The sequence below is a fragment of the Giraffa tippelskirchi genome, chromosome 1 (genome assembly GCF_054371585.1).
Source record: "Giraffa tippelskirchi isolate mGirTip1 chromosome 1, T2T-mGirTip1v1.2.pri, whole genome shotgun sequence".
In the NCBI taxonomy this organism is placed as follows: Eukaryota; Metazoa; Chordata; class Mammalia; order Artiodactyla; family Giraffidae; genus Giraffa; species Giraffa tippelskirchi.
Genome location: NC_137275.1, coordinates 141,464,630 through 141,479,450, shown reverse-complemented (window position 1 = coordinate 141,479,450; position 14,821 = coordinate 141,464,630).

Here is a 14,821-nt window from a genome sequence, read left to right as displayed (position 1 = left end):
CTTTTTTCTTTATAATATTACCAAAGTTAGAATGCAATCTATCAATTATTAATTATAAAGAAAATGAATTCAGCTTTGAGTAATCATGGTGTTTCTGTTCTTGGTACTTTGCATTTGATTCTAGGATCTTATTCCTATTTTTTACTTTAGACTTTTAAATCTGAATTTTCTTTTCCTATGTATTTTGTTTAATTTTTTTTTCATCTCTACTGTACTGATTTAGCTAAATCCATATCGCTTCTCTGGTGGCTCAGTGGTAAAGAATCTGCCTGCAATGAAGGAGATGCAGATTAGATCCCTGGGTCAGGAATATCCCCTGGAGCAGGAAATAGCAATCCAATCCAGTATTCTTGCCTGGGAAATCCCATGGACAGAGGAGCCCGGCATGCTGCAGTCCATGTGGTCACAAAAGAGTTGTACACAACTTAGCAACTAAAACAACAACAACAAATATGGCTTTAAACAGCTTCTTTCTCTTTCCAGATATTTCTCTTTTTTTCCCCTCAGACCTATTTCTTGCTTTTTCAATCCTCTTATTCAAACGGAGTAGCCATCATGGTCAACAAAAGAGTCCGAAAGGCAGTACTTGGATTCAATCTCAAAAACGATAGAATGATCTCTGTTCATTTCCAAGGCAAACCATTCAATATCACAGTAATCCAAGTCTATGCCCCAACCAGTAACGCCGAAGAAGCTGAAGTTGAACGGTTCTATGAAGACCTACAAGACCTTCTAGAACTAACACCCAAAAAAGATGTCCTTTTCATTATAGGGGACTGGAATGCAAAAGTAGGAAGTCAAGAAACACCTGGCGTAACAGGCAAGTTTGGCCTTGGAGTACAGAATGAAACAGGGCAAAGGCTGATAGAGTTTTGCCATGAGAACGCACTGGTAATAGCAAACACTCTCTTCCAACAACACAAGAGAAGACTCTACACGTGGACATCACCAGATGGTCAACACCAAAATCAGATTGATTATATTCTTTGCAGCCAAAGATGGAGAAGCTCTATACAGTCAGCAAAAACAAGACCGGGAGCAGACTGTGGCTCAGATCATGAAATGCTTATTGGAATCACTCAATCTATTTTTTACTTCTGCTACCCACCCTTACCCCATTTTGTTGTTCCTGACAAACTATCTCCTGTTCTTAGAAATAAAAGAGCTTGTAGGGTCATATTAACTGTCACATGTTTACTTTTGGATGAATGGCATAATGAGATTTTAAGATTTCAATGTAAAGACATCTAGTAGTTGTGATGGAATTCATCTTTAAAGAGTTCTCTATGTCTTTGTTTCCATTGTTTGTGGAATCTGATCATGTTTGATTTAACTATATGAATTTCATCTATATATTTTTGAATACTAAGATATAAACTTGAATTATCATGAGATAGAAAAATAGAATGGGTAAATAATAAGATAGAAAGGAGATAAATTGACCAGGAGGTCTAAATGCTTGGCTCCCATCAGAATCAATGATCATTTACCACAATTAATTCCTTTTTATTTGTTTCTTCTAACATGTTAGTTTGGCATTGTCTTTTGTCTTCTACACACAGATTGGAAATGTCCAACTATCACAATTCCAATAAACTTCAATTTTAATGTTCTTTACTGAGCAATAAAGTCCTAATATGGTCTAAGATGAGTCAGCAATTAACAGGAGACAGATGGGGGTATTCCAGTATGGCTCTGACTTGGATTTTATTTAGTGCCAAAATAATACTGAACACTGAAAACACATACAAAAACATACACACAGAGTTTCCCTTTCCCAGGTTAGTGACTTAATTTAGGAACCTAAAGGAAATATTCATACCTGAATGGTCTAGTGATTTTCCCTGTTTTCTTCAATTTAAGTCTGAATTTGGCAATAATGAGTTCATGATCTGAGCCACAGTCAGTCCCCAGTCTTGTTTTAGCTGACCATATAGAGCTTCTCCATCTTTGGCTGCAAAAAATATAATCAATCTGATTTCAGTGTTGACCATCTGGTGATGTCCATGTGTAGAGTCTTCTCTTGCGTTGTCGGAAGAGAGTGTTTGCTATGACCAGTGTATTCTCTTGGCAAAACTCTATCAGCCTTTGCCCTGCTTCATTCTGTACTCCAAGGCCAAATTTGCCTGTTAACTCCAGGTGTTTCTTGACTTCCTCCTTTTGCATTCCAGTCCCCTATAATGAAAAGGACATCTTTTTTGGGCGTTAGTTCTAGAAGGTTTTGGAGGTCTTCATAAAATAAAATCAAATACCTTACAATTATACAGTGGAATTGAGAAATAGATTTAATGGACTAGATCTGATAGACAGAGTGCCTGATGAACTATGGACGGAGGTTCATGACATTGTACAGGAGAAAAGGATCAAGACCATCCCCAGGAAAAAGAAATGCAAAAAAGCAAAATATCTGTCTGAGGAGGCCTTACAAATAGCTGTGAAAAGAAGAGAAGTGAAAAGCAAAGAAAAAAAGGAAAGATATACACATTTGAATGCAGAGTTCCAAAGAATAGCAAGAAGAGATAAGAAAGGCTTCCTCAGTGATCACTGCAAAGAAATAGAGGAAAACAATAGAATGGGAAAGATTAGAGATCTCGTCAAGAAAATGAGAGATACCAAGGGAACATTTCATGCAAAGATGGACACAATAAAGGACAGAAATGGTTGGACCTAACAGAAGCAGAAGATTTTAAGAAGAGGTGGCAAGAATACACAGAAGAACTGTACAGAAAAGATCTTCATGACCCAGATAACCACAATGGTGTGATCATTCACCTAGAGCCAGACATCCTGGAATGTAAAGTCAAGTGGTTCTTAGGAAGGAAGCATCACTACGAACAAAGCTAGTGGAGGTAATAGAATTCCAGTTGAGCTATATCAAATCCTAAAAGATGATGCTGTGAAGGTGCTGCACTCCATATGCCAACAAATTTGGAAAAGTCAGCAGTGGCCACAGAACTGGAAAAGGTCAGTTTTCATTCCAGTCCCAAAGAAAGGAAATGCCAAATAATGCTCAAACTGCCACACAATTGCACTCATCTCACATGCTAGCAAAGTAATGCTCAAAATTCTCCAAGCCAGGCTTCAACAGGACGTGAACCATGAACTTCCAGATGTTCAAGCTGGTTTTAGAAAAGTCAGAGGAACCAAAGATCAAACTGCCAACATCCGGTGAATCATCAAAAAAGCAGGAGAGTGCCAGAAAAACATCCATTTCTGCTTTACTGACTATGCCAAAGCCTTTGTGTGGATCACAATAAACTGTGGAAAATTCTGAAAGAGGTGGGAATACCAGACCACCTGACCTGCCTCTTGAGAAATCTGTATGCAGGTAAGGAAGCAACAGTTAGAACTGGACATGGAATAACAGACTCTTCCAAATAGGAAAAGGAATATGTCAAGGCTGTATATTGTCACCCTGCTTATTTAACTTATATTCAGAGTACATCATGAGAAATGCTGGGCTAGGTGAAGCACAAGCTGGAATCAAGATTGCCGGGAGAAATATCAATAGCCTCAGATATGCAGATGAAACCACCCTTATGGCAGAAAGTAAAGAAGAACTAAAGAGCTTCTTGATGAAAGTAAAAGAGGAGAGTTAAAAAGTTGGCTTAAAGCTCAACATTCAGAAAACTAAGATCATGGCATCCGGTCCCATCACTTCATGGCAAATAGCTGGGGAAACAGTGACTGACTTTATTTTTTGGGGCTCCAAAATCACTGCAGATGGTGATTGCAGCCATGAAATTAAAAGACGCTTACTCCTTGGAAGGAAAGTTATGACCAGCATAGACAGCATATTAAAAAGCAGAGACAATACTTTGCCAACAAAGGTTCGTCTAGTCAAGGCTATGGTTTTTCCAGTAGTCATGTATGGATGTGAGAGTTGGACTGTCAAGAAACCTGAGCTCCAAAGAAATGATGCTTTTGAATTACGATGTTGAAGAAGACTCTTTGAGAGTCCCTTGAACTGCAAGAAGATCCAACCAGTCCATCCTAAAGGAAATCAGTCCTGAATATTCATTGGAAGGACTGATGTTGAAGCTGAAACTCCAATACTTTGAACACCTGATGCAAAGAGCTGACTCATCGGAAAATACCCTGATGCTGGGAAAGATTGAGGGCAGGAGGAGAAGGGGACGACAGAGGATGAGATGGTTGGATGGCATCACCGACTCAATGGACATGAGTTTGAGTAAACTCCAGGAGTTGGTGACGGACAGGGAGGCCTGGTGTGCTGCAGTCCATGGGGTTGCAAAGAGCTTGACACGATTGAGTGACTGAACTGAAAGGAAATATTTATATTTGAAACATTACTTTATATAATTCGTTAGCAGTGATAAATGAATTGATTTGCCCAACTGAAAAAAGTATGTAGGAATTTAGGAATTCTTACTAAGATTTAGGTTACTTGGGTTCTAATTCCTTCTCTGTTATGAGTTATAGCATTTCATAACTTCCATCAAGTAAGTTATATCATCTCTCTTGGTCTTGCTTATTATGTGTAAAATGAGTTTGTGTTCTATAATTTCTGTGGTTAAATAACCATCTCCAGTATTCTATAATTCTGTAAAATATGTTATCAAATGTTTGAGTGAATTTTTTTAAACTTTTTTCTGAGAAGGCATATATTTCAGCTTTCATTTCATATCCCAGTTTAATTTAATATTCTTATTGATTAAGTAATTTTACACTCAAGAAAATATATCTACTAGCCAATAGCTTGGGTGAAACAATTCTAGGGATCAGCCCAATTAAATTTTGGCAACATTTAATATTTTATAAAATGAATAGGAAGTACAGTTTTTTTGTACCATTGAAAACAGGATTTCTCTCTAGATTAGTTAACTTGGTTTAATTCTGTGATAGCCAGAATAAAGGCCCCTCAAAGATGTACATGTTCTAATCCCCAGAACCTGTGATTATGTTAACCCATGTTGAAAAAGCCACTATTCAGATGTAACTAAGGTTTAGAACCTTGAAATGGGAAATTATCCTGTATTATCTGGGTGGGCCTAATATAATCACATGAAACCTTGAAAGCAGAGAATCTTTCCTAACTGTCGTCAGAGGGAGACGTCACTACAGAAGAATGGTCCTAGAGGTACGATATGGAAAGGATTCAATCCACTGCAACTTGTTTCGAAGAGAGGAGACAAGGGCTGTAAATCAAGTAATGTATTTCACCTCAAATTTGGAAAAAGCAAGAAAATAGATTATCTGTGAGAGGCTCCAGACAGAAATGCAGCCCTACTGACACTGATTTTAGTCTAGTGAAACCTATGTAGGTCTTCTGACCTGTAGAACTGTAAGAACATATATATATTGTTTAAACTGCTAAATACTTTGTGATTTGATATAACAGCAGGTGAATACTAATAAACAGGCCTAGTGAATATTGTCTGCTAAAGTTATTTGTATCAAATAAAGGGAGAGGAGGCATGGTGGGTTGGGAAAAGATTTTGCCTCCTCAGATTTAGTAAACATGGGACCCAGAAAACTGATGAATTTGACAGCTGAGCTTGGAGACAGTAATCATGATTTAATTTCACAGAGGACAGTTTCTCTTGACTTCCACAATAAAATGATCATATACAATGCACCATGAAGGGTGATCCTCCCAGTTCTCCTTTCTTACATTTCATAGGTGTCTATCTCCTTACTTTTCATGCACAAAGTTTCCTTAACAGAACCCTCTGCATCTCATTATAAATATATCTTTGCAGTTAGAATAAATATACTTTTGCAGTTAGAATATGGACAATAGACTTTTTTTTTCAGGTCATCATGAAGAAATGTTAAGCCTCTGAATCAGAGGCAGAATGAGTAACCTTGATCAGTTGTCCTAATATATTTCCTAATGTAAATTTTGCAAATCAATTAAATCAAATAAATACATTCTCTAACATCAGGGTTATCAATCATTTTATTTTTTATAATTCATAGTTTGCAGAGCGTGACTAGATTTTAAAGAAGGATATTGATGTTATAAAGCAAATTGAAGGGATAATGATTCATTTCAGAAGTTTTAGATCATTAGTAAAAATAATTCAATAAATCTTAGAGCAAATGTAATGTTTTGGAGTAAAGTAATCATAAACAGAAGTTTATTATGAAAATGAGGATGTTTTTGAGGGGTAATGTTGGCATTACTATAATATTTTTGCTAGTATGGAAGGCAACTCAGGGTATACAATGATACTAGTTATGTGGAATTCCAACTTCATCAAGAAGTATTATATAAAACAATAATTTTATTCACTAGTAAAAATGGGAAATACATCAAACTTTAATTGTCTAACTCTAACAAAACCCCCTGATACTTGGTACATATCACCAATCTAATTTTAGCAAATTACTATTGAGAATGACTTTGAGGCTCAAGTCAAGAGGATTGAGTTTCACCAGTCTGCTTTGTGCCTTTTGCCTGCAAAGGTCCATTAAATTTTCCTTTACATGAAAAAATAGATATTTGCTGATATTTAAGTTCTCTTTGAGTATTGATATAAGTTTACGTAAAATCAGTATTGGGAGATCTTTTGTACCTCTTATAATAATTACTCATACTGTGGCTTTCTATGAGGGTAGTTTCTTTCCCTTGAAAATTTATTGGGGAAACACTGATTATTCTAATTATTAGAGATTGCACTACTGGCATTTAGTGGGTAGCTCTTGGGATGCCAGATACCTTTGACATTTAAGAGCCCAAAATGATAAATTGTATTCCTTCCCTCACAACTTTTTCAAGTTGGAGAAGGAAATGGAGTGGTCCAGTACTCTTGCCTGGAAAATCCCATGGATGGAGGAGCCTGTTAGGCTACAGTCCATGGGGTTGCAAAGAGTTGGACACAACTGAGTGATTTCACTTTCCTCGCAACTTCAGAATGTTCCATATATAATTGTGATCTGAGAAACAAAACCACTTTATAAATAAATGCAAAGTAATTTTGCATAGTTTAAAGATAAGTGATTATCAGGAATTCTACTATTGTAAAAATTGGGGAAAGTTGTGTTTTATTTTGTTCTTTGCCTGGAATTAGTAATCATTTAAAAAAAGCATGTCGCTCTTTGAAGTGCTGGTTGTGATATTTCATACACCTAATTTACTGTGCATCTGTAGTTTCCCACTGATTCTACTAATTTCAACATTTATATTGAAATATATAATATTTTAAAATATACTAATTTATTGCATAATTAAATTTCTTTTGAAAAAATGTTATGTGTGTAGATAGATTGTATTATCTAAGAATTTCATTTTAAGAGAGTAAAAATATCATATACAAACGTGTATTGAGTCTGATAGGGTTGAAAATTACAGCCTTAAGAAATAGGAAAAGCTTGTAGCATTTTAGTGATGAAAGGAAATTTAGAATTCAGCCTGCATAGTGGAGAAGCAATGGACTAAGATTTGAAGGCCTGAGTCCTAATTACAGTTCTGACATTAGTCAGATTACTTTTGCAAATAATAGTATTCTTATATGCAAATTTAAGAAGTTGGGATGACTTGAGGTGGAGGGAATAGACTGTTTCTATACTGGTCTTAATTCAAGATACATAGCTAGTAAATACATGGAAATAGAACATTAATTAACATATAGAAAAATTATCAAATAATTGGAGCTGTGCAAAAATGAATTTACATACATTTAAGGTATTTAAAGCTTTGTCTGATTACTCATTTGCTATGACTGGTATGCTTAGAGGAGGACAGATTCAATAAGGGCTACTCAACCAGAGATGCATGCCAAAATCATCATTGAGGCTCTTATAAATCAGGTACCATGAACCTGGTGGCCTATAGACACTTCTAGAGTTTCATGCATGATTCTGGTACCCAGTCCAGATAGAAAATAAAGGCGTTAATTATCTCCAATATTTTCTTCAGTTATAAAATTATTTCCTACCACAGTATAGAGTTATCTTTTAAAAATAGTGTTAAAGCAATAGACTACAAATAGATAACTCACCAAGTAGTATTTAACTCATATATCTCATTCAATTACCAGACCTAGTTAGTATTCCCTGGGGATTCTCTAATCATCTCAGAAGATGTCTTGATGTTTAAATTTGCTTTAGGAATTATGTGTGATATAATGCTTTAAGAAAAAGGCCTATATATGAAATCTTAAAAGATTTAAGGTGTTTTTCCAGTCTGAGTGAAAAGTCAGAATTCACTAATATGACCAAGAATTCAAAGGAAATATTGAAGCTTATGGAGTTCCATTATTAGGCCTTGCTCTTTAATTTTACCACTTAGTCTATGAACTGGTCTTTCTGATATTTGTAGCCTTGATCAGCTCTGCTCACAATGAAACCACTCCATAATTCCATGATACCAAGTTTCTGGAGCCATTGCCTTCTCCAAGTATGTCCTGGTCTTATTTTAGATTTTTTTTTTTAGAAAAGTAAACTGAAGTTGAGTGAGTGAAGCCGCTCAGTCGTGTCCGACTCTTTGCGACCCCATGGACTGTAGCCTACCAGGATCCTCTGTCCATGGGATTTTCCAGGCAAGAATACTGGAGTGGGTTGCCATTTCCTTCTCCAGGAGATCTTCCCCACCCAGGGATCGAACCCGGGTCTCCCACTTGTAGACAGATGCTTTACCGTCTGAGCCACCAGGGAAGTCACTCAAGTATTAATATTTTGAGGGTACTAACAAGGTCATGCTAATAGTATTATTTGAATCTTATTGGCCACTGTTTGTGTAATAACAGGAGTTCAGTCTCCATGTCAGAGCTCCATGTTCTCTCAAGTAATTTGGGAGTTCTGTAGGGCATGAAGCACATTCTGCATGAATCTTAGCCACTATTCACTTTTGAAGTGCTTCACCCTCTACATGTAAGCCTCAGTTTGGGTCATTGTGCCTGATACCTTCTTCACATAGGATATTGATTTGGGATTGTGAAGAAGAAGCGTTCTTCAGTCTCCACTGGCGATTTGGCTTCTTTAGCTGCACATCGTTTCTGTCAGATCACAGTGATATCGAGGTCTAGCTGAGGATGTGACTGCAGTTTTCATCCAGGAGGCTCTTTAGCCTTCCGGTAAATCAAAGTGTATATGGGTTGAGCAGTACTCCTTAACATCACTCAGAAGATACATCCACACCTCAGATTTGCCTTGAGTCTAGGAAAATGACTTATTATGATGAAGTGGGGAAAAAAGAGTGAAGGTTAGCTAGAACAGCTGAATTTTAGATCGGACTTTTAGACAGAGACTAACTGTGTAACTTTAAATAAATCTTGTAATTTATGTGACCTTAGTTTCTTCATCAACAGAATATCAAAGGTTGAAGTATATCATCTGTCAATGCCTTCCTTCATTTTAGGTATAGGCTCATTGACAGCAGGAAATTTACACTTTTCTCATTGTACTTATTCCAAGCTAGTACAGTACTTTGTGTATCTTAGGACCTTGCATGATAAAGGAATCAAAGTTTTGATTGGTTAGCCAGAGACTTTGATTTGAGTTCCAGCAGAGTTTCCATAGAGTCCTGTGACTACAGACAAATTATTCACTTAATCTGTTTATTTGTAAGATAATGCTCTTGAAAGTGCTTTACATCTGTAAGGGGGAATGGTTAAGGTACTGACTATGTTATTTATATGCCAATATGAGAAGGTATGTCTTGGATTTTTTTTCTTTGTTTACCCTCTTGTTTTGTCAAAGGATATCTCTAGAGGAGATTTACTCAGGTATCAAATCTCCACTATTTATCTTCAGTGAGAAATCTACTGAGTGGGAGAAGAGCATTTGAAATTTTGTGTGTGAATTATGTTTACTTAGAAAGGTTTTACCTCTTTTCTTTTTTCTGTGTTGTTTTCTCCTTATCTCTCTATGATGCACTCAGGGGGCTTGCATTAAGCTTATGATGCCTGGCATGATTGATTGTGTTTCCAGTGGCTGGACACTTTGCTGGGAGCCGTGGTTATGTCTTGGAAAATCACACTAATCGAATTTGAAGACACCGATGTGCATTCTCAAGTAAGAGCCTAGCTCTTGGGGCCTTCATCTAGGTCAGGCCTTATAAATTAAGTGATGATTTTTTTTTCCTTAAGTCAGTAAATAAAATTCATCAGTGGCCTCACACTGCCTTCACACTTCTGCAGCTCAGTCAACCTATGAGTCAAGCAGCACTTTTATTCGCTTTAAAGCTGATGTTTTGTGGTAGTTGGCAATCCATTTATTAAAGGAAGAAGATGGGAACACAGGGTAATTTGAAAACAATTTCTGAGATCACCGAAACACTAGAGAAAAATGATCTTTAAATATATGTCTCAGAAATTGTTGGAGAATATATGTTTACTATAATTTCTTTTATACAGAAAGTAATGTAGTATTTTCCAAAGGCCTCAGATCAAAAGCAGTTTTAAAATGGGAAAATGTCTTTTTTATTTCATTTATTTATTCATCCTTATTCAAAAACATCAAATACCTACTCTGTGTCAGGCATAGGCACTACATGGTATAGTAGGAAGCTCATGGGCACTGTAAGGAGGCAAACCTGTATCTGAATTCTGTTTTGCCACTTACTGGGTAAGTGATAACACATAAGGAAAATTACCTTTAAAACCTTAGAGTTTTTTTTGTTTTTGTTTTGGCCATTTGGGTTGAAAAAACAGCAGATACTGAGAATCAGCTTACAAGAATGGTAACACTAAGATGATAACACTAAGTATTATGAAATATTAACGAATGGCACTTGGATTATAATAGATGTTTGTATATGTTAGTTTCTTCTCACTAGTGAGAGATGAAGCTGAAAAATGTAGATTGTTCTTAGACCATGGAGGATTTTGAATGCTATAGTACTGTGTGCTATGTACTAATCCATGGCCTTACTAAGCACTTGTGGGTGCTTAATAATTTGTTTATAATGAATGAACAGAAAATACAAAGTCACCAAAGATATGATAAATCTGTTGAAGATGCTGTGGATAGCTTTTGCGTTAGATAGGATGTTACTCTTGGTGATCTTTATAGGAAAAATATTTGCAGAACCAGAAGAGAGGGACAGACACCACTGAAGTGTGAAGTATGGTTTATTGAGGAAGCAAAGAGTCATCAGGACTCCTAAGCTCTCATCTCATGGAGAGGTATGCTTGACTAGAGTGTAGTTAGATACTTAGTGGAAAGTGATGCAGGAGTGGGACCCTGTACCCATCCTGATGTCCACTTCTATAGAGAAGTTGAGGGAGGGAGCAGAGAGCATTTGATCCACATTGTATAAAGTTTTTTGGTAAATAAAGTTGAGCTTTGAACTTTGGGAACTCATACACTTGTTTACATTAGTTTGCCTAACTAATATTAGTGCCTAATCACCAGTATTAATGAAACCTGCAGAGGGAGAGTGCCTCTAGGCCACCTAAGAGCGAGAAAGTCACGGTGATTATCTAGTAAATAGAAGTATTGTCTCTTCTTGGTGTTGATGATGTTGATACCATCATTTGTACTTTCAAACTGTTGCAGGTCCTAGATGCTGCTATGACCCAAATATCTGTATTAAGAAAGAGCCTTAAGTTTGTTTCTCCCTAGTCATTTTGTTAACTATTGTGTGCAAAGCATTAACTGTTATGACGAACTGCCATTCATGGGGATTTTTTAAATGTAATCTGAGTTTAGATTTAGTTTAGGAAGGAGATTCTTAGAAGTCTCAAAGTGAGGATGGACAAAAGCAAAGTGAATGTTGAGAAGAAATCTGCAGGCAGGAAGATAGTTTTAGGGATTCAGATTATTAAAAATTGATCTCTATGTTAAGATAGAAATAAAGAACAAACTATTGTTGGTTACCTTGAGGATGGATTGTCTAGAGCTGGGGTACCTACAAATATTAGGAATATATAGTAGCAAGTTGGAGGAGAGAGGGTTAGGATTATACATAAGCTTTCTGATTTTACCTCTTAGGATTAGCTTTCTTGATTATGTTGTTCTTTCATTAGCTGCTGCAACAAGCTGGGAGAAGAAAATCTAAAACATGGATTGGAACCTCTGAAGTTTGGATTTATTCTTAGCTTGGAAACTACACTCTGAGTGGATGCCCAAGGAAATGAGTGATATTTCTAAGTTTCCACATAATAGGTTCAGTATAATCTTGGACATAATTTATTCTCTTGGCTAACTAAAGCTAAGCAAAACCAGAATTTCTCTTTTCAGACACTTTTCTCTTAACTGTAAGCACTTGCATGTAAAGTTAATTTGTGTGGGTTTAATTTATTTACATATATTTACATTTGACTCATTAAAATCTTCCTTCCAAGAGTTGTTTTGCAACTATTTGAGCATTTCAAGTTCTTTTGAAAAGTGAAAATATTCTTTTTGCCAATTGAGAATAAATTTAGAAGCCCTAAACTTTGGATTGTGGTGTGACTAACTTCTGAATATGAGAAAATATTTTGTGCTGTCCATCACTACATAGCCAACAAATAAAAACAGAGCTCCAAAGTAAGCAATCAAATCCTTCTCGCATATGTGCACCTTCCTATTTGCACCCACACCAAACCTTTATGAAATCCATAGAGTTAAGGTAAAAGTGACATGCCCACACAAAAACTGGCAAGAAAAATGGAAGATGGACATAAATTTCAGCTCCATATTTGTGAATACTCAGTCACTTGTCCAAACATTTATTAAATACCTACTTTGTACAAGACATGACATTAAACACCCAGATTTGTTATGAACTGTTCTCCTTGTTCTCAGAAAACTTATTATCAACCAAAAAGTTCGAAGTGTTACTTATTATTATGATGATACAAATTTATCACCCTTTAACCTTCCTGTATTATTTTTTATCCCATAATGAGCTAATAGCATTTGTCATTTGATGAACCCTTACTTATCACTATGCTATATGCCTACTATGTCATATGTATCACTTCATTAAAAGTCATATGGCCACACCTGTGGTACATGCCCATATGACCATTTAACAGGAGAAAGAGACTTTGGGAAATCGATGAACTTTTCAAGGCCTGTCTGACTAGAAGGCTAACTCATTATCATTGTCATTTTTCAAGTAGTTGAAAGAATTAAGATATCCTTAGGATAAGGACTAGGTGATAGAGGATTGTAGAGGATAATGTTTCATATCTTATCTAGGTAATAGTGGTCTTTTGTAAGAAAAACGTGATAGAACAGCTCCAGTGAAACATATGGAAAAGATTCCTTAGTTATAGAGCAGAGGCAGTGGGGCTATGAAACCAAATATTTAGAAGGAGGAATAATGTTTAATTGCTTTGTTTGGACTATTTTGATGAACAATCTAATGGCACTGAATGGTTTCTGATTGTGTCCAAAGACATTTTAGCTGACTAAACTATGTTAATCTTTTAAATTCTGACCACTTAATAATGGCCAGTTAAGAAACTCAAATAATTAAAATAACTTTGCTTTACCTAAACCTTCAAATAAACCATCTAATAGTCTCACTGAAGAGTGAACATTATGATCTAAAGGGAAATAAATCAATCCTGTCAAATTCATTATCTACCCTTTTGCCTGAAACTGGATTGAACAAAAAAGATGCATTGTTGGATTCTGGATCAAGGATGATTTAGGCTTTAAAAGTTAGATCTCCAAACACAGAATTTGAAATATGCCCTAGGGAATGAGAAGAAGCTGTCACCTTTCACTAGGATAAGAGAAATAGTGTTAGGAAACATTGTTTTTAAGAGACTCAAATAATTTTGGCTGCCCCAAAGGGTTTTATTCTTTGTAGTTCCATCTGTTTCCTTCTAGTAATGGTATTTATTGAAATAAATGCATGATCCTAAGTCCTGGGAATACCTAAAATCTGTGGTTATGTTGATCTATCTTTATTTCACTAGAGTTTCCCCTTATGTTTTAAATCTTAAAACATATGTATAATATGAAACATACTTATAATATGTTTAGAATTTTGAAAGTAAAAAATAGTGCACATCAGTCTAAGCTTATGACTGACTGTTCCAAAGGAAATTACTCCAACATTATTGAATCACTCAAAAAAAGTTTCTTTTATAATAAAGGGATTAGATACCTATCTGGTTAACATGGGTTAGTAGTTATTTTGTCACTTCATCATTTCACTTTGTTTTTTTAAGAAAGAGATGCTCAAGAAAACATTTAGTAAATACACATTTAAGTAAAACTTTTAAAATCTCTTAAGAAATTAATACTTCATTTACACTGGTTTAATTAATTGAACTATCTGTTAGCAGTAACAAAAAATAATATGATTTTGACATAGTTACAACAAAACAGTTTACTGCAACATATACTAGTATGGAAATGTTGCTTCCTATATTGGTCAGAATAGGTATATCAATGCTGTGATAAGTAATCTTAGTGGCTTAAATAACAAAGATTAATCTTTTGTTCACACCACCTTTTCACTCTCACACCACCTTCTCCTAAGTGGGAGACTCTGTGTTGTAATGGTTCAGGAACCCAGACAGTTGAAGTAGCCACTTATTTGAAAATTGTTGATCTTCATGCCAGAGGCAAAAAGAGAGCTTTAGAAGGTCTTACCCTTCTTATTAAATTCTTGACAATAAGACTGAATTAATGACACTAGAATATGCATTACTTATACTCACAACTCATTAGTGAAAACTCATTCTTCTTTTCTGCTTCCCCTTACATACTGTTAAAGAAATTAAGAAGGGTATTATTCTTACAGTCTGGAAGTGGTAAGAAATTAGTGGATGTAGAAAATTGTAACAGATGACTAATAATACTTCTACTTACTATTTGATTCACCTTCCTTCTTGCACATGAAATCAATTACTTCCTCTCCAAGAAAAATAACAAAAAAGCATTACTCATTCCTTCAGGGTCAAAGCTG